Source organism: Saccostrea echinata, unplaced genomic scaffold (genome assembly GCF_033153115.1).
Source record: "Saccostrea echinata isolate AGI-Se365-2 ecotype Australia unplaced genomic scaffold, CSIRO_AGI_Sech_v1 ptg000001l, whole genome shotgun sequence".
In the NCBI taxonomy this organism is placed as follows: Eukaryota; Metazoa; Mollusca; class Bivalvia; order Ostreida; family Ostreidae; genus Saccostrea; species Saccostrea echinata.
The window spans coordinates 48,748,433-48,767,256 of NW_026889750.1; the positions used below are offsets into that span (position 1 = coordinate 48,748,433).

Here is an 18,824-nt window from a genome sequence, read left to right on the forward strand (position 1 = left end):
GTGATATCACTTATTCGAATAGATGATATCACCTATTCGAAATGAATAGGTGATATCACCTATTCGAATAGGTGATATCACCTATTCGTGCTGAATAGGTGATATCACCTATTCGAATAAGTGATATCACCTATTCGAATAAGTGATATCACCTATTCGAATAAGTGATATCACCTATTCAATTTGAATAGGTGATATCACCAATTCGAATAGGTGATATCACCTATTTGCATTTCTTACAACAATAAATAATGAATGCTCCCTTCCTCAAGATTATCTACATTTTCATAATGGAACCAAGCAAATTCGGGCTGCATTAGGGTCTGTAAGTCTCGTCACGTGACTCGCGAGATTTTTCGATAATATTAACTTCCGGGTACCTCACACATGGAGATGCAAGATGTGTATTGCGTTGTGCATGTTTATGGTTTACACAAAGCGTATAAGGAAAGTTAAGCAGTTGTACAAAGCCGAAGGGTTCTCCGACTTACGATGGATAAATTGAGGGTCGTAAAAGCTTGGGTGCGAGCAAGTAGGAGGAGAATTTCAATCGAAGTACAGGTAAACAAGTCAGAGAATGTCACCTGTTTCTTGGGTATTCTTGGGTGAAATAGAAGTCTTATATTATACATTTGTATCTGATTAGAATAGTTTTGTTATCATCATTACAACTAATTTATTAACAGATTTTTCTTGAAATCGAGGATAATGATATTATTACCAGCTGATTAAGGAGGAGTAGTGTAAGTGTCAGATGGGTACGAACGTCATCTTGTGACAGCATCACCTTTGTTTGGGTAAATAATTTGTTCAGAATACGCTTCATTTATCAACAGAAATTAAGCTGTTGCATGTCAGTGGGTCTAGTTTTATAAGTATTCAATGTTTGAAAGCACTTATCAGGTCCAGTACAATCTTTTGATTTAGCTATATTAAGCTTTATTAAGCTATTCAGAATAGATAGAACGTTCTATCGTTAAAATGATATTGTCCTACGGACCCGGTTTAACGATAGAATTTGTTCCGTGTATTCGCAATGTAGCAAAATAAACACGGGCGATAATTCGAATTCTCTGCATTTTGTATGAAGAATCCAGAGAGTTCCAAATGTCAACATGGCGTTAAATTTGAAGCGAGGAAAAAACGTTGAGAAAATGAGTTGAATTTTCGTATATATATGGATTAATTTGTAGGTTAAAAGGCATATACAATCTCAAAAATGTTTGTTATGATTAATTTGGTAGCTATTTTCAATGCAACTCCTTTTGTATTCTTCAAAATCATTTCGGAGTGGATCCACTCCGATTTGCTACGTTGCAAGTATATGGGACGTATTCTAACTGTGGTGAGGGCTTGTCCCGAGACACAGTTAGATTATTCTAACTATATTCAGAATAGCTTAATTTAGCTATTTTATATCAGTTTTTCTTAAATGTGTACTTTTCTCAGCATGCACAAAAAGTCGCACCTTGGTGCAGTGATGATACTCAACCTTGAACTCATCTGAAATTGATGCATTATAAAACTCACTCATTAAAATCTCCTTGCATTCATGTAATAATTTTTAGGCCCAAATACTGTACAGCAGTCCTCAAAATACTGGAATTTGGGTGAAAATACTGTACATTGTTCATAAAAAAACTGTAAAAAATATCAACCAAAAATCAATGTAAGAGGTTCATTTTTAGCTCTTCTGAGCCAAAGGCCCAAAGAGCTAATGCTATGGCCATTTGTGCGGTGTGCGTAAACTTTTTAGAATATGGGCCATAACTCAAGAACCTTTTGGCCAATTATTGTCAAATTTGTCACAGGGTATCCTTGGGCCAAGGGCTTCCGTTTATACTAAAACTAGGGTTGTGACCCTTAAACAAGGGGAGATAATTAGGAAAATAGAAACAAAAGAGACTTTGTACTCAAAGTTCTAAAAGTTTTTAGGCTACATGCGCAATTGATACAGTTACTTCTTCAATGAAATTATAAAGGAGGCCAATTATGGTCAAGAAGATAATTGATTGGTAATAATTCAGTACAATGAGAACCATTCATACTTATCCATGCCTCAATGCACACAAGGTAGTGGACAGTTACTCAAATAATAGAAATTTATCTTTTGCTTAAAAGTATTCAAAAGTTGCAAAGTTGGAGATATCTTTGATTTTGCTTGTTGTTTCGATAGCCCATAGCACATATATGAATGGTCAAATACATGCGACTTTTTGTCTATTTCTTACCAAAATAATTTTTGTGAAAAACTGCATATAAATAGCTAAATTAAGCTATTTTGAATAGCTTAATAAAGCTATATAGCTATTTCAAGCTATATAGCTAAATTAAGAGATTGTACTGGACCTGCTTATTTCCCAACGATAAGACTTTCTTTATATATTCTGCAAATTCTCTCTGCATTTATCATTGAACAAAATTCATATGACTGCAATTATATGACCATACTCTTCAGTTTAGAGAGCATGTTAAAGAGGATATTTTGGTTAAAGTTTTGGTCTGTTAAGGTTTCAGTCTGTTTCAGTGTTTGAAATATTCTTTCATCTTACACAATTGTATACATTAAAATTTATTTTATAGCTAAAGTACAAGAGAACTGCAGCATGTAAGACTACATGTACATCGACTTTGAATAATCTACCTGGTATATCCTCAAAAAGGCAACTCAAATACAGGTATGAAATTGATGTCACAAAATAAGTTTTTGGACTTACGTTTACTCTTATAATTCATATACATATAAAGCATATAAAAAATAGAAAAGAATTAAAGGTTCATCAGGTGACAGCTCAATCATGTATGGAATATTATTAGGCCAAATAAAAAAATATGTGTGGTTCCCGTTACCCGACCGTTGCTATTTTAGATCCCCAACCCTTAACTTTTTTCTGGCAATTTTCATATTTATTTTCCGGAATTTTCCGTGATTTCCGTCATCCACTTCGGTATTAGTTTTAGTTCCAGCAATGGCGACCTCCATGCAAAAATCGTTTCAACACGTAGTGCAAGTGTTTGATGGTGTTAAATCTAAAGCAAGCTAGCATGGCGCAGCAGTATACCTTTTTCCAGCGCCATGTTTTTTGTTTGTTTGTTTTTTGGTTGCCAAAATTAAATAAATATGCCCAAGAGTGGCGAGATTCAATTAGTTGCTCTGTTTACAGCTGGTTTATAACAAGTGCATGCTGATTAGTCCCTTTATTATTAATGCACGCAAAGGTGTGAAGTCAGGATAGGAAATCACTTCTCGCTTGAAAGCACACAGACAGCTGGCCAGGTAACGTTTTTTGGAGTTAGAGGGAAGATAACATGAGAAAACATTTATTTGATTGCATTGATTATGCAAGAATTAGCCCAATGTGTAAGATAGATTAACTTGTAAATTATTAAATAATTTATATCAGGATCGTTTCTTTTAAACCGAAAGTAGAAAAAAAAAACAGTTCATGAGGAAACGTGAAAAAGAAGACTGCTGATTTCACCTGAATAAAGTCAACTTGCAAAACACCAATATATATGAGAAATGAGCTTGGAAGTATGAAGTTTTCAATGAGGCAAAAAGGTTTCATGAAAGGATTTAAAATTTTAATAATATTAAATATTTGTAATTCTGACGAATTTGAATCATTCTATGTCATCTTGCTTAGGTGATTTATTTTGTTTTAAACATTACTGTACAAAGTATAGGTGTCACATTCTTTTCCTCTGACAGCTCTTAAAAGTTTATCTTTCAAAATTTATTATTAAGTAAAATAAGAACCATTCTGGATAAAAGTAATTAATTTCATTTATAAACACTGATTTTGAACAAAAGGATGTTCACCTTGGACTTTATTTTTTACAAAAAGAAAAAGATTGTGTTTTCATTATTTTTATGCCCCTGGATCGAAAGATCCCGAGGGTATATTGTTTTTGTCCTGTCTGTCTGTTTGTCTGTTTATCTGTTTGTCTGTTTGTCTATCTGTCTGTTGTCAATTTTAACCTTGCCCATAACTTTTGATTGGTTGGAGCTATGACTTTCATATTTCACATGTGTATTCTTTGTGACAAGACCTTTCTTTGGGTACCATCATATTTGACCTTTTGACCTTGACGTTGGAGTTTGACCCACTTTTGCAAAATTTTATGAGATTTTAACCTTGACCATAGCTTCTGAACAGTTGGTGCTTGGGGTTTCGAACTTCACATGTGTATTCTTTGTGACAAGGCCTTTCTTTGAATACCAACAACTATGACCTTTTGACCTTGACCTTAGAGTTTGACCTACTTTTGAAAAACTTTAACCTTGGCCATAACTTTTGAACGGTTGGAGCTAGGGCTTTCATACTTCACATATGTAATCCTTGTAACAAGACCTTTCTTTGGATACCAACAACTTTGACCTTGACCGTGATGTTTTACTTACTTTTAAAAAACTTTAACCTTTGCCATAACTTTTGAACAGTTGCAGCTAGGGCTTTCAAATTTAACATTTTTAGCTCACCTGAGCTGAAAGCTCAAGTGAGCTTTTCTGATCACCCGTTGTCCGTCGTCCGTCCGTCCGTCTGTAAACTTTTCACATTTTCAACTTCTTCTCAAGAACCACTGGGCCAATTTTAACCAAACTTGGTACAAAGCATCCTTGGGTGAAGGGGAGTTTAAATTGTTAAAATGAAGGGCCAAGCCCCCTTCAAAGGGGAGATAATCAAGAAAAGACAAAAATTGGGTGGGATCTTTAAAAAATCTTCTTCTCAAGAACCACTGGGCCAGAAAAGCTGAAACTTATATGGAAGCATCCTGGGGTAGTGTAGATTCTAAATTGTTCAAATCATGACCCCCGGGGGTAGGGCGGGGCCACAATAGGGAATCCAAGTTTTACATTGAAATATGTAGTAAAAATCTTTAAAAATCTTCTTCTCAAGAACCACTGGGCCAGAAAAGCTGAAACTAATATGGAAGCATCCTGGGGTAGTGTAGATTCTAAATTGTTCAAATCATGACCCCCGGGGGTAGGGCGGGGCCACAATAGGGAATCCAAGTTTTACAATGAAATATGTAGTAAAAATCTTTTAAAATCTTCTTCCCAAGAACCACTGGGCCAGAAAAGCTGAAACTTATATGGAAGCATCCTGGGGTAGTGTAGATTCTAAATTGTTCAAATCATGACCCCCGGGGGTAGGGTGGGGCAACACTAGGGAATCCAAGTTTTATATTGAAATATGTAGAAAATATCTTTAAAAATCTTCTTCTCAAGAACCACTGGGCCAGAAAAGCTGAAACTTATATGGAAGCATCCTGAGGTAGTGTAGATTCTAAATTGTTCAAATCATGACCCCCGAGGGTAGGGCGGGGCCACAATAGGGAATCCAAGTTTTACATTGAAATATGCAGAAAATATCTTTAAAAATCTTCTTGTCAAGAACCACTGGGCCAGAAAAGCTGAAACTTATGTGGAAGCATCCTGGGATAGTGTAGATTCTAAATTGTTCAAATCATGACCCCCGGGGGTAGGGCGGGGCCACAATAGGGAATCCAAGTTTTACATTGAAATATGCAGAAAATATCTTTAAAAATCTTCTTGTCAAGAACCACTGGGCCAGAAAAGCTGAAACTTATGTGGAATTAACCTGGAATAGTGTAGATTCTAAATTGTTCAAATCATGACCCCCGAGGGTAGGGGGGGGCCACAATAGAGAATCCAAGTTTTACATTGAAATATGTAGAAAATATTTTTAAAAATCTTCTTCTCAAGAACCACTGGGCCAGAATATCTGAATCTTATGTGGAAGCATCCTGGGATAGTGTAGATTCTAAATTGTTCAAATCATGACCCCCGGGGGTAGGGCGGGGCCACAATAGGGAATCCAAGTTTTACATTGAAATATGTAGTAAAAGACTTAAAAAATCTTCTCCTCAAGAACCACTGAGCCAGAAAAGCTGAAATTAATGTGGAAGCATCCTTGGGAAGTGTAGATTCTAAATTGATCAAATCGTGACCCCCAGGGGTAGGGTGGGGCCACAATAGAGAATCCAAGTTTTACATTAATATATATAGATATGTAGGAAAAATCTTCTTCTCAAGAACCACTGGGTCAGAATAGCTGAAACTTATGTGGAAGCATCCTGGGGTAGTGTAGATTCTAAAGTGATCAAATCGTGACCCCCGGGGGTAGGGCGGGGCCACAATAGGGAATCCAAGTTTTACATTGATATATATAGGAAAAATCTTCTTCACAAGAACCACTGGGCCAGAATATCTGAAACTTATGTGGAAGCATCCTGGGGTAGTGTAGATTCTAAATTGATCAAATCGTGACCCCCTGGGAGTAGGGTGTGGCCACAATAGGGAATCCAAGCTTTACATTGAAATATGAAGGCAAAATCTTCTTCTCAAGAACCACTGGGCCAGAAAAGCTGAAACTTACATGGAAGCATCCTGGGGTAGTGTAGATTCTAAATTGTTCATATCATGACCCCGGGGGTAGGGCGGGGCCACAATAGGTATTACAAGGTAGGAAATTAGGTGAAGAACAGCAGGGCCAAAGTTACTCAGGTGAGCGATGTGGCCCATGGGCCTCTTGTTTATCTTTTGGCCTGGATTTTGACTTGCATTTGAGAAACTTTAACCTTCGCCATAAGATGCCATATGGGGGCATCAGTGTTTCACAAACACATCTTGTTGATTTAAAAATATTTGTTTCATATTCATAACTAGGGTGCCCCCTACCAATGTTGACTAGTATATTTCACGCCACATCGAAATGCCACTTATTTTCTCCTTCACTCTGTTCATCCACAAATAAAACATTTCTTTTCTGAACCATAGTTGGAAAATAAACAAAACATTTATTAGTTATGATTTATATACTCAGCTCTTCACAAAATATTTCTGTTTTTTCGCATTCTATAATATACAATTTTAGATTTTATATACCTGTATAAAGTTTAAGACTTCCGCAGCAGATTCCGATGGAGAAATCATGATCTATATTTAAGATTTAATGTAAAATGCTTAAGATATCCATTAATTTTACTTATAATATACAATTCTGAAATTAATATCATCCTTTAAAAACAAGGACAGCACTTATCATCTTCGTAAAAACTTAACATTCTAAAAAAAGAAATTTAAACAGGGTATTATTTAATCTCGGACCTATTATTTGGCTCGGACTTTCAATAATTTTCAAATTTCAGTGTAGAAGATTTATTTAGAAGTTAGAAAAACAAATATTGATGATTTTTTGTGTAGAACTATGTAGTTAGAAATAAGTCTTGAAATTAACACATATTTTTCTTTGTAGAAACTGGTCTTCCTAGGTATAAAGTTATTATGTGCATGTTTTAATTTAAATTTTGTAGGGGTTTTTTATTTGTAATAATGTTTTCTTGATTTATTTTGTTCTTATTCAGTGCTGTTTTTATGTTTTGGTAATGGGGTTAGAACTTTGAAGTTTGTGTAATGAGTTCTAAGTGGGTTAGTCGTGCGACGCACGGACTAACCCATTTGCGCATGCGTCGAAATGAAACCTATCCTAGGCCCTTGATTTCTTCATATAAACCGTTTTTCAAGCCAGGGAGTGTGAATAGTCCGATCTATAAAGAAATCCCCGGCGTAGCGTCACTAAAATCTGCCAATAATGTCATGATACCGATAAAAGGCCGAGATCACAGCATAGCGTTACCTTGTGCACAAGTCCCTCACTAGACTAGCCCTGCTCTCCACATTTCACGTTTGCCCTCCGTAAAATAGTAAATATTTTATTCCGTACCATAAATTATGGTTCTTTAGTAACCTCCGGTAAAATAAAACATTGTTTTCAGCTTAAACGTCACGTAAACACAACCTCCCTTCCTATCCACTTCACAAGAAAACAGCAGAAGATTCTATGGGGGCGTCACTTCCGCTTCTGTGACGTTATGACATTCGACAAATCTCGGATGATTCCGTTGCTTTCCGTTCTCAACACAAGTGTATTGCTATATTTATTTTTGTCATTTGTCTCACTCCAGTGTATTCATTTATTTTAAAAAAAAAAATGTGAAAATTCAGGATTAGAATATGCATGTCTACATTCTTTAATATATACAATGTACGTAATAATTCATGTGCATAGCATGCAGATATGTCATAGATCTACTAATCAACATGCATTACATGCCTTCATAATTTTGATAAAAGTTCTCATTAACCTTAGTAAGCAAATGTCACAAGGGGAAATGAAACAAGTAATTGTTCCGTATTGAAATCATGCTGCAAACTTTGAAGAATCATGATCCGCCTCTTTGTTTTCCTCCAGCTAAGAGGTGCATTTTTATTGTGCAAATCTCGAGATTTCAAGCCGATGTGACGTGTAATTGTTTGTTACGTCATAATGCCATCACTTGCGTCGATGCTCCTCTTCGCTTTGTGCAATGTGAAGGAAAAAAAGGGAGGCTCGCATAAATTATACTCGTCTTCTCAGAAGGTCAACAAAGTTGACCATATCTGAAGTGCGATAATACTCATGTCGAGGTGCTGCACTTTATTGGAAGAAGATCTTCCTTTCCTGTTTGAATAAAACATACTGCAAAATATATTTTTCGATGTGTTTCAGATTTCACCATGCCTTTCTAACACAATATTCTGAATACTTTCTTTTTCAGAAAGGTACCTTTATATGTAATATGTGTCTTCTTTGATGCACGCATTTTAACTCTAGGTAGATAGCTTTACCCCCTCCCCTTTTCAATTGTCTCAGATAAAATTCTTTAAAGTCAAACAGAAGAGAGGGGAAAAATGAAAATTGGACAGCAACATGCTATGACTTTAAAGAACACCCCTTTCTATTTAAGATTTATCATGGTAGTATCTTTGAAAAACATATTTTCTCAGAACACTCATATTCACTGAAAAGAACTCAATAAGTAGGGTTCGACACTAACGTTAGTCCGTTAGTCTCAGACTAATACATTTTTATTCGGACTAATAAAATCTGTGGCTAATTATAGTTCCTGGAAAACAATATGAATATTTTACCAATGTCCAATTCTCCACAACTTTTACTGGAAAACCCCGCATTTATTTTTTTATTTCTAGCTTCTTGGCGGGTAGTTAGACAATTTTGAGTGAGCGCTTAATTTTTCGACTGATTGATATGAAGTAAAACGTTTAAACGATCATAATTTATATGACACATAAAAGAAAGATGTCAGACATTTTGGATGTAATGTTAGAGAAAAAGAACGAGATCGGGAATACGATCGTACTCGTTGATCACGAGATTTCAATGAATCCGTGCTGTGGAATAAACCCTTTCAAATAAATGCTTTGTTTATTTAGTAAAAGTATAAAAAAAAAAAAAGTATATTGAAATGTTTATTTTTAAATTAATGTTACAAAATATTGATGTTTCCTTTTTTTGACGGACGCATAAAATTGCATGCGGACTAGTAAAAGTAAAGAAGCACTAGTCCGGCCGGACTAAAGCCTAAAAAAGTTAGTGTCGAACCCTGATAAGACGTTCTGGATTTATGTACATGTTTTATATATACACCGTATTCCACTTCGCTATGATATTAAATAACACAGTCAAGTTGGTTTTTATCAACTTTAACATATTTATAAGTTACATTACAAGTTATATATTAAAATGATTTCGAAACTTTAACAGCTTACCGTATTTTGAAATGAAACTCTTAGACGAAATATCGTAAGATTAAAAAAAACTTTTTTATCATAATTTTTTTAGTTAAGATTAACATGACTGGATTTCACTAAACTGCAAAGTCCGGGGAAGGGGGCAAACGGCCTTTCAATGAACTTTTTCAAAGTAAATGAACAGTAAAAATTTAGATTTCAGAAAAGGGGCAGACCCCCCCCTTTTTTTCCAGATGCTACGCGCCTAGCTGCCTAAAAAATTGTTTCGGAGATGATTGATTTGATTTTAATAAAGCACATTACGAAAATAAAATCATGAAAGGTAAAGTTTTTTTTAAATACTTTTTATTTTAAGGGGAAAAATCGGTTAAATCAAGAAGAAATGTTATTAAAACGCTTAACTTAGAATCTCAAAGGCATATTTCAATAATAATTCTGATCCACCAATTAGCAATAGTAGAGGGCGCTGGATTCGATAGTGAACTAGAGTGTGCCAAGGAACACAAGTGTCGCCTGCTTTATAGCATCATTAAAGAAGGGTGGCCAGTTAATTATTTGCTACTAGCATTATTATGACTTACAACAGCAAAGAAAAAAATCCACAAATATTAAGACCGATAAAATAGCATTTATCATATAAAATCTGACATTCACATAGAAATATGATTCCCCAGCCTTCAAAGCTAGAGTTAATAATAATTGATAATTGAAATTACATATCAGAAATATTCATTTAAAACAAGATACATGTAAATACATGTATGTGTTTAATCTATCTATCCTCCAGAAGCAATCTCGGTCTTTCTTTCCGTGTATCCATCTGTCACACCCTGTATCTTGAGAACTATAAGAGGTATGTATTTGATATTTTGCACACATATTGCTTTGCATACCATGGTATCGTGACCTTTGACCTACTTTTCAAAATAGTTCCGATATACAGTATATCTTTGACATTTAAGAGGTACATGTAAGTCTATGTTACACTGTAAAAAATAAGTGTTTTAAAAATAAACACCAAATTGTCACAGATAATAAACACTTTAACACGTTTAAAATTTAAACACTTCGTGAAGTGTTTAAGAAATAAACACGTTAAAATGTTTAAATTCTAAACACATGAGGTTTAATATTTAAATACTTCTTTCTCATTCTGTTTAAATACTAAACACTTCAAAAACACAAAACGTTTAAAGATTAAACACTGAATAAACACAAGGAGTTTAATAAATAAACACCGTGTGTGTTTAAAATTTAAACATTTCATGTTTTATTAATAAACACGTTCAACCTAAACACTTAAACACTTAAACATGTTTATTCGATGCAACAGATAATAATCACTTAAACATGTTTATACGCCATTTTTTAAACACTTCAACGTGTTTAATTTACAAAATAAATAAACACTTACACGTGTTTATAAGTTTTCAACATTTTTATTTGAAACAAACATAAAACAGTACAAAACACACTGTTCTTGATGACGAACATGTACATAAAGCTTAATTAATAAATGATTTAATGTTGAACAGAGATTCAAACTTTATAAACAATTATAACATTTATCAACACATTTGCTAACACACACTTGTAGATACATAATTCAATTCAAGTTGAAAGATAGAATTATAAAAAAAAAAAAAAAGCATGAACATGTAAAACCTGCATGTGAACTAAAATTCAATAAAATTGGGGGGGGGGGGGGGATAGGAAAATCGCTTAATAAAATGATATATTATTTTTCAGGAATAAAATTTTGAAACTTTATTTTTAAAAAGGGACAGGGCGTCCATTACATCTTTTTTAATAAAACAAACAAACTCATAATTAAATATAATGCACAAAGACTGAAAATGTTATTTATTGCCTGAGTACGGGATATATACATTGTGTATGTATTGCAGTTAATAAATCCAGTTGTTGTACCTGTATAATTTTACTTTCACTAATATTCAGAGTTTTAGCCAAATGAAGAAAATTTCCAGTTTTTTTACCTGTAAACGACTAATTCATTAAATATTCTTGCTACTTCACAAGAGCTGCCGGGGTATCACTCACTAAATTTCATATTCTAACCGAGTTAAACAGTCTCCTCTGCTTGTGTGTAAAATTCAGGTTCCTCTGCCACGAATGATGATCTCCAGTTTTCCATTCTCCAAAATTTTATTCAACCTTAGTATTTCTAATTCCTTCTTCTTATAAGAAATATCCTGAAAAATAGATAGATAAAAAATATTCACTATGCAAATTCAGAAAATTATCTGTAAGAGAATACATTGAGGTAAAAAAAATAATTTTTTATCCTTCATGCCAATTTTAATTATATAATACATACTGAGAAACAAGTTTGAAATAAAAATCTGCAATACAAATAAATCATATATTAAGCATACAAACAGTGTATACACTAAAAAATTAAATATTAATGTACCTGCAGGAGCAGCCTAACAGCAACAATTAAGAGAAGGGGGGGGGGGCTACCCAAGGCATTTTCTATCAGGTAAACAACACTCCCCAAAAGTGTAAAGTCTCCTTAAAGAATACCTGCGCGGGCAGGGGATGAAAAGTGTTGTTGTTAACGCTTATGTGTTAAGTTATGTTTGGTCAGCAAATAATCATAATAATGCGTGATAGGGAGCATAAATTTTATCAAGGGCAGGTAATTGGATTATATTTACTTAAATTTCATGTTACTGGGAGACCCAAAACTAGTGTAGGCTAGGAAACAATGATGTTTGTGTGTGTGTGAAGGGTGTGTGTGTGAGTATGTGTGTGTGTAAGGGGGATGACCCTTCTTCTTTGAAATGCCCTTTAAACTCACCTCTCGAGGTTAAGTGTGATCTTCGTTTAAAATCACTTTCCTTTATCAAGTAATGTATTCTTCTCAGGATTCACAATAAGAGATGAACGTCCCTGCAAATTAATTAGATATCGCAATATACTTAAAGACTACAAATATTTTATGCCGATCGCTGCACATGGCCGCATTTGCACTCAGACGATAGGCCTAACAATCGTGCATTTCACAAATGAAAAGCAGTATAAATCTCTAATGTATTAAGCATTCAATTTTTTTCAGATTTTATATAAAGAAATGTATAAATACCTCCTGTTTTCTTGTTAGATATGGTGTTTTTGCCAGTATATGCGTGATTCTGCATCTTCTGCGTTCAAATGGCATGTTATGACATAATCAATTGCGTCATTTTCTATCATAACGCATTAAACACAGGTGTTTAATTTGCAATTTCTATATATATACCATGTGTTTAATTTATAAATATATGATGGTTAAGAAATGAACACTCGTGTTAAACACCGGTGATTAAAATATTGATAAATTATAAAAGTCATCATAATATTTGTTTCTCTTTCCCCTTTAGCAGTTTATGAAATTTATGAATTTTTGGCACAAAATTACCATAAATTAATGTTAATTGTAATTGCTTTTGGTATGATCTAAACTCAACGTATTGCCTGGCTATTCGTATTTTTTCTGTGTCGAAAAATATCTACTAGTATGTACGGAATTACTTCGTAAATTAAAGAAATTGTACAAATGGCAAATGCACACAGCAATACTTAGAAGCAACACCTAATTTAATTTTTTGATTTGATGCATATGAACATTGCGTGTTTAAGATGGCTGATTAAACACCATACTTACTGAACACCAATTTAAATAGTCGTGTTTATATGTTAAACGCTAATGTTTTGTATTTAAACCCACCATGTTTAATGGTAAAACACGACTGTTTAAAAATTAAACACAAGTTAAACATCATTTTTTACAGTGTATTTAGCACACATGTGCACTGTTTGCCATAAAACAGATTTATTTTTAAGATGATCAAGGACAAATTATTTTCTTCTTTTCTCTGAAGAAAAGTTGACAACCCCCCCCCCCCTCAAAAAAAAGGAAAACGCCCAAAACTCTATTTCGTGGTGGTGGTGGTGGTGGGGGTATCACTAGTCAAGGACAGATTATTTATTTTCTTGCCAGTCGAAGACAGATTATTTATTGCCGACATTTTCGAGCACAGATTATTTATTTCCAAAATCTGCCAGGCTCCCCTCAGAATCAAATGGTCGTCCCCTTACTATTTTAACGTATCATTATTTTCATATATTGTATAAAATAGTTCTGAGTTACTGAGCTAGTACATGCATATAAGACTGCGGAACATAAACTAGTATGATCACAGGTACCTGAAGCATGGACCCCCCCCCCCCCCCCCAAACTAACTAATAAAGTATTTCTTGAAAATATGTAATTTCTCCGTCAATTCTATTTGTGTGTCATTTTGTGCAATTGGTTTGTACAATGTACTTTAAGGTTTAAAAACTGGCCATATACGGTATAATAAAAATACACAAGGTAAGAAAAAAAGAATTATAAACAACAGGGGGTTTTTCGCTTCGAGGCTGATTTCCAAGGTGCTACAGTGTCACCTATCATATCTGTTGGGGAGATGTTCTCCTACTCGTTTATTTCTAAACCCCATCTTTAGTGTTTCATATGCTGTAATCAGGCGATTTATTAAACGGACACATATTTTTTTTCCTTTGACAGCCTTGCAAGAGGTTTGATATGTTAGGGTTAATCTGATTGGTTGACAGAATACAGTTTAAATCATTATTTCCATAGTATTTTACCCTGGATATATCGAAACCTCGTATATCTCGAAGTATTTTCTCGATCAAGTTCTAGATAACGAGGTTTGTACGTAGGCGGTATCCTGAAGCTTTAGAGTGTTCTTTCCATTTTTTCTTCTGTCCGATGGTTGCTCAGGTGTTCCTTTTAGAAATGTTTCAGATTTATTATGTGAATAACGATCTGTTGACATAAAACTTTACAAGGAATCCCATCCAAATAATTGAAATTTTAAAGAATTCTTGCGTTGTACCCGAAAAGATCATTTCACACATGAAATATGTACTACTAATAAATTAATCTTAATTCATTTCGAAAAAAATATTAATTACGCAAATTATTTTGTAGGAAATCTATATCATGTTCTCAAGGTACCATGTACAAAAAAATCATGATCAAAGACAATACGTTATAACGTTACATTAGTAGGTATTCGTACGTCAGTCTGTATTATTGAAAACTAATAAAAATAAAAATGAAATGCATTTCATGATATCGGTGTTGTTTTGAAACAGTGTAGAAAGATCTTTTTCCAATAAAGTGCAGCACCTCTACATGAATATTATCGCACTTAAGATGGGGTCAACATTATGTTTACCTTCTGAGAAGACGGATATAATCTATGTGAGATCACCCCCCCCTCCCCCCCCCCCCTCTTTTCAACACAGTGCATAAAGCGAAGAAAAATTGTCTACCTGTGACATCGACTTCAGTTTGGGCATTATGACGTAACAAACAATTACACGTCACATCGGCTTGAAATCTCGAGATTTGCACAATAAAAATGCACCTCTTAGCTGGAGGAAAACAAAGAGGCGGATCATGATTCTTCAAAGTTTGCAGCATGATTTCAATACGGAACAATTACTTGTTTCATTTCCCCTTGTGACATTTGCTTACTAAGGTTAATGAGAACTTTTATCAAAATTATGAAGGCATGTAATGCATGTTGATTAGTAGATCTATGACATATCTGCATGCTATGCACATGAATTATTACGTACATTGTATATATTAAAGAATGTAGACATGCATATTCTTATCCTGAATTTTCACATTTTTTTTTTAAATAAATGAATACACTGGAGTGAGACAAATGACAAAAATAAATATAGCAATACACTTGTGTTGAGAACGGAAAGCAACGGAATCATCCGAGATTTGTCGAATGTCATAACGTCACAGAAGCGGAAGTGACGCCCCCATAGAATCTTCTGCTGTTTTCTTGTGAAGTGGATAGGAAGGGAGGTTGTGTTTACGTGATGTTTAAGCTGAAAACAATGTTTTATTTTACCGGAGGTTACTAAAGAACCATAATTTATGGTACGGAATAAAATATTTACTATTTTACGGAGGGCAAACGTGAAATGTGGAGCGCAGGGCTAGTCTAGTGAGGGACTTGTGCACAAGGTAACGCTATGCTGTGATCTCGGCCTTTTATCGGTATCATGACATTATTGGCAGATTTTAGTGACGCTACGCCGGGGATTTCTTTATAGATCGGACTATTCACACTCCCTGGCTTGAAAAACGGTTTATATGAAGAAATCAAGGGCCTAGGATAGGTTTCATTTCGACGCATGCGCAAATGGGTTAGTCCGTGCGCCGCACGACTAACCCACTTAGAACTCATTACACAAACTTCAAAGTTCTAACCCCATTACCAAAACATAAAAACAGCACTGAATAAGAACAAAATAAATCAAGAAAACATTATTACAAATAAAAAAACCCTACAAAATTTAAATTAAAACATGCACATAATAACTTTATACCTAGGAAGACCAGTTTCTACAAAGAAAAATATGTGTTAATTTCAAGACTTATTTCTAACTACATAGTTCTACACAAAAAATCATCAATATTTGTTTTTCTAACTTCTAAATAAATCTTCTACACTGAAATTTGAAAATTATTGAAAGTCCGAGCCAAATAATAGGTCCGAGATTAAGTAATACCCTGTTAAAATATAATATCCAAATAACAGTTAAATAATTCAATTTGCTCATGCTGATTTTCTTCAAACATTGTATTTTCTGGATGAGTATGAACTCGAATGAATAGAATCAGCAAACAACTGTTTAAATACCCAAGACATTTTATTCACACATTAAAGCACATATCTAATCCATATGCTTAAGAGAAAACATATCTAACACTCTACACATAAAATAGTTCACTTATGCTAACGAAAAGAAATAGGTATTATTTGGAAAAATTTAGAAAATCATTTTGTTAAAATAAAAAAAAAAAAACCCTACCCACCTTCCCTATTTTTTTTGGAGGTGTAACCAGAACCACACATATTTTTTGTTTGGCCTTAACGCTGGGTTTCCAAATGTCAAAATTAAGGGTATTCGATATATTCCATACAAGTTGTCAATCATTTATAAGTGATTTGTACAGAGGTTCATTTGCATATAAATGTTGTTAACATTGTTTTACTGTCTTTATTAACTTGTAATACTAAATTTTATAAATTGACAAATTCATTCTTTTTAGAAAGTGCATATAATTTGGAAAAGAGACCATCAATCCACTGGGGGGTATCGCATGAAAGCAATGATTATAGAATATTGTAAGGTTGGAGGATCGAGTTATAGTACAACAGGCAGGCAAGTAATGGTACTTTGTTCTGGAAATTTTTCGCCCCAGTTAAGTTTTATTTTTCTCATTCTGCCCTCCTTACAAGTAGGTGAATTTAAAACGGGACAAATTCGAAGAAGGCAGCATATATCTTTTAAACACAAATGTGTCTGATCAAATTTTAAAAGGGCAAAATTGTTTTCAAGGGTGAAAGAGTGAATATTTTAAAAATTAGAATGGGGTGAAAATATGCAATAATACAGGTTATATGTATTAAAACAGTACATATGCATTTCTCTTTTCTTTAAAATGAAAATAATTTGTTCTGTAAAAGGACAAATTTTGTTCTGATTTGTATCAAATAAATAAATATGTGCCAGATTTATTATTTTGCAGGCACCTAAGATACCATCAGTTGTGCGTCAAGCTGTGCAAAAATTCTATGTCATGTTACAGAATCTTTCTTAAATACAGGTATATGTCTGCTCATCTGGCAATCTTAGGACATCACTGGATGGTTTTGTTTAAAAAGATTACAGAGTTAACACACACTTCCAGCATGAAGACCAGCCAGTTGCCTCACCTGTCCTGACATTGTTAAAGGTAAATGGCCCTTTCAGAAAAGGATCTGACAATGCAAAGGCTTGCTAATCAATTAAAGATTCCTATTTACTAATAGGTAATTAATTTGAATTTCTGTAGCTTAAAAATTTAATGATGTGAATTAAAAGAAATATTTTAATCAAAATTATTTTTATTTCAGTACTTTGTGACAGTGAAAAGACATGGCTTTAAATTACTGCATCAGAGATCAATCCAGGTTATAAATCTGAGGAAAACAATAAAGCATCACTTCGAGCTACTTATATCACTGCCTTAATAAGTTGTCTGCATGTGTAACTAACAAAGGACAGTGACCAGTTGTACCTATGATATCAGAGGGCATCCTGAAAAACACTCATCACTAAGAATAGAAAACTTCAAATGACTTTTGTATCAATCCTTTTGAATTTCATCTGGCTTGGAATTTCAGTAGCCTTTAGCATCCTTCAAGCATTTCATGAAGTACATGTACCAATTTGCAGGTATAAAATGTTTGAAACAGATTTCTTGTCCCAAATAAAAAAAAATAAATTCTCTGCCAATTAATAGTGTCATAAGCAGTTGATTGATATCACAGTTCCACTGGCATAGTATTTGTAGTTGAATGGTGCCATTTTTAAGAAAACTTTTCACAAAAACCTGGAAAACATCAGATGGAAAGGAGCATCTACAAGAAAAACAGTGAACACTTTCTTGAATATTAACAATGATATGTCATGTCCATTTACATCCTTTATATAAACTAATTAACCAAATCATAGAGAATTATGTACAAATTTGTCCTTTTGTGTATTCATAGTGTATTAAATTGATTTTACTAATTTATAAATATTTATGTTTTTCACAGTCATTAACATTTACAAATAGAAGTACATATAACATGAAAATATTACATGTTTAGTAGGATAACGTGAAATTGTTATACCACAAAAACCATCGCTGACCTCGCCTCGGTCAGCAATGGTTTTTAAGGGGTAAGAATTTCACATCACCCAAAATAAACAGGTAATATTTTTCTTGTTATAGAATGCATTTTAAAGAAAACAACAAGGTGAAACGAACGTGCAAACATTCTGCACAGTTAACATTTTTTATTACTATATATACTGTTACCCGTAGTCATGCATTTTCAACCATTGGGATGTAATGTCTGGCATGCAGTATGGTAATAGTACTTGTTAACAAATGTTTTTTAAACCAATCAAATTTGACTATTTAACATGAAAGTGTATAACAAATTTATCTAGCATAATGGTGTTGTAAGTAACCATGGAATGTGAGCTTGTGTGAACTTGATCCTGAATTATTAAGTTTTGAATATTGTAATAAAGAATTGTGCAGCCTAAACTTTAACTTGTA

At 33.7% G+C, this 18,824-nt stretch overlaps 1 protein-coding gene and 2 long non-coding RNA genes across 3 annotated transcripts in view; 2 read left to right on the top strand and 1 right to left on the bottom strand.

Annotated features, from left to right (window-relative positions):
- LOC133193548 (protein timeless-like) overlaps positions 1 to 18,824 on the bottom strand; it is a 43,401-nt gene that overhangs the window by 2,800 nt on the left and 21,777 nt on the right. The gene's annotated exons all lie outside the window — the stretch shown is intronic.
- LOC133193541 (uncharacterized) lies at positions 429 to 16,891 on the top strand. The gene is made up of 4 exons (XR_009721944.1): positions 429 to 561; positions 687 to 797; positions 2,584 to 2,678; positions 16,779 to 16,891. It is a non-coding gene; the product is annotated as an uncharacterized LOC133193541 (long non-coding RNA).
- Positions 17,337 to 18,812, top strand: LOC133193534 (uncharacterized). The gene is made up of 2 exons (XR_009721943.1): positions 17,337 to 17,465; positions 17,626 to 18,812. It is a non-coding gene; the product is annotated as an uncharacterized LOC133193534 (long non-coding RNA).